This window comes from Ictalurus punctatus, chromosome 4 (genome assembly GCF_001660625.3).
Source record: "Ictalurus punctatus breed USDA103 chromosome 4, Coco_2.0, whole genome shotgun sequence".
NCBI classification, from domain to species: Eukaryota; Metazoa; Chordata; class Actinopteri; order Siluriformes; family Ictaluridae; genus Ictalurus; species Ictalurus punctatus.
In genome coordinates, this window is record NC_071284.1 from 35919761 (window position 1) to 35922260 (window position 2500).

At 45.0% G+C, this 2500-nt stretch overlaps 1 long non-coding RNA gene across 1 annotated transcript in view; it reads left to right on the top strand.

The window, feature by feature from the left end:
- Positions 1-1205: 1205 nt before the first annotated feature.
- The window catches only part of LOC124627083 (uncharacterized), a 38004-nt gene continuing 36709 nt past the window's right edge, over positions 1206-2500 (top strand). The window contains exon 1 of the long non-coding RNA XR_006981608.2: positions 1206-1341. This is a non-coding gene — a long non-coding RNA (uncharacterized LOC124627083). The remainder of the gene's footprint in view (positions 1342-2500) is intronic.

Sequence of the window (2500 nt, forward strand, 5' to 3'; positions counted from 1 at the left end):
GACCTCCGTCACATCACTGCATTTTTACCACAAAGAATTTATACTGCTTCTGATTTTTTTAAGTGTTCGTGAGTGTGTGAGTATTGACTGTGTGTGTGACTTATGTTTATTTATGATCTTGTGGCTTCTCTCTTTAGAATATTCAACGGTAGTTCATGGACGCACACACACACACACACGGTTCAGTGTTCCTTTTCATGCTGTTTCGGAAATGTGTGTTGGAGTGTTTACAATGAGAGCAAACGCTACATAAAGGCTCCTGTTCAGATGCTAATGGAAGCCATATTGTTTAGTGGGTTAAAGAAACTCTCAGGGATCTTGTGATCTCCACCTCCTGTCTCTCTCGCTCTGGCTTTCTCACTCCCTGTCTCTCTCTCTCCCTGTCTCTCTCTCTAATAAAGACCTCTGTGCACATGTCAGGATGTCAGAGTTTATTAAGCAGCAAAACAGAAAGGGCAGGCAGCTGAAAGGAAAATCCCCGCCCTCATTGTGCTTCTCCCTCTGTTCACACACACACACACACACACACACACACACACACACACACACACACACACACACACACACAGCTCATGTCTTTACTCCTAATTTATATATTAATTTATTTATTTTATGGGTAAATTGGAATAGGTATTTATTTATTTTATTATTAGTTATTATAATTATTTATTTCATTTAAGATTTTTATTTCTCTTAAGTTAGTATATATTTATTATTTGTTTATAGAAATAAATTGTGTCAATTAATTTTCAGTTTTAAATCAATCCCACTGTGAGTGTAAACACTTCTGCAATAATTAACATTCCTGTGCTGCAGTTTTATGAGGTGTTATAACACAAAGGATAATAATGATCATAAATAGCATTCAGATTTATTTCCTTTTTTATATAAATATTGCTTCATTCTATAAGATTCATCTAATACAGGAGATATATTTCCTGAAACTGATGACAAAATAATATTCCCAAAATAATATGGATAATCTGTGTGTGTGTGTGTGTGTGTGTGTGTGTGTGTGTGTGTGTGTGTGTGTGTGTGTGTGTGTGTGTGTGTGTGTGTGTGTTTTATGTGTCTAGACTCGTCCTTCAACCTCATTGGGAAAATAAATTCATTTCCTTATTGAGAAATACCACACACACACACACACACACACACACACACACACACACACACACACACACACAGAGTATGTATTTCTTACTGTGATGTAACTTCCTGCCATGATGTTCTCACATAAAGTGAGGATTTGGAAATACACACATTCCTGACTGAACTGTTCCTGTGGCAGCATGTACGTTTCGAAAAGGGTTTGGTGTGAGGAGTGGGGTTTGGTGTGAGAAGGTAAGATTTGGTGTGAGACAGTGGGGTTTGGTGTGAGGAGTGGGGTTTGGTGTGAGGAGTGGGGTTTGGTGTGTGGAGTGAGGTTTGGTGAGAGGAGTGGGGTTTGGTGTGAGGAGTGAAATTTGGTATGAGGAGTGGGGTTTGGTGTGGGGTTTGGTGTGAGGTTTGGTGTGTGGAGTGAGGTTTGGTGTGTGGAGTGAGGTTTGGTGTGAGGAGTGGGGTTTGGTGTGAGTAGGTGAGATTTGGTGTGAGACAGTGGGGTTTGGTGTGAGGAGTGGGGTTTGGTGTGAGGAGTGAGGTTTGGTGTGAGGAGTGGGGTTTGGTGTGAGGAGGTGGTTTTTGGTGTGAGGAGTGGGGTTTTGTGTCGGAGTTGGGGTTTGGTGTAAGGAGTGGTGTTTGGTGTTAGGAGGTGGTGTTTGGTGTGAGGAGTGAGGTTTGGTGTGAGAAGTGGGGTTTGGTGTGGGAGTGGGGTGTGGTGTGAGGAGGTGGGGTTTGATGTGAGGAGTGGAGTTTGGTGTGAGGAGTGGGGTTTGGTGTGAGGAGTGGGGTTTGGTGTGGGAGTGGGGTGTGGTGTGAGGAGGTGGGGTTTGATGTGAGGAGTGGGGTTTGGTGTGGGAGGTTGGGTTTGGTGTGGAGTGATGTTTGGTGTGAGGAATGGGGTCTGGTGTGAAGAGTAGTGTTTAGTGTGAGGAGGTGGGGTTTGGTGTGAGGAGTGGGGTTTTGTGTCGGAGTTGGGGTTTGGTGTAAGGAGTGGTGTTTGGTGTTAGGAGGTGGGGTCTGGTTTGAAGAGTAGTGTTTAGTGTGAGGAGGTGGTTTTTGGTGTGAGGAGTGGGGTTTTGTGTCGGAGTTGGGTTTGGTGTAAGGAGTGGTGTTTGGTGTTAGGAGGTGGTGTTTGGTGTGAGGAGTGAGGTTTGGTGTGAGAAGTGGGGTATGGTGTGAGAAGTGGGGTTTGGTGTGAGGAGTGGGGTGAGGAGTGGGGTTTGGTGTGAGGAGTGGGGTTTGGTGTGGGAGGTGGGGTTTGGTGTGCGGAAGTGGGATTTGGTGTGAGAAGTGGGGTATGGTGTGAGAAGTGGGGTATGGTGTGAGGAGTGTGGTTTGGTGTGAGGAGTTGGGGTTTGGTGTGGAGAGCGGGGTTTGGTGTGAGGAGCAGGGTTTGGTG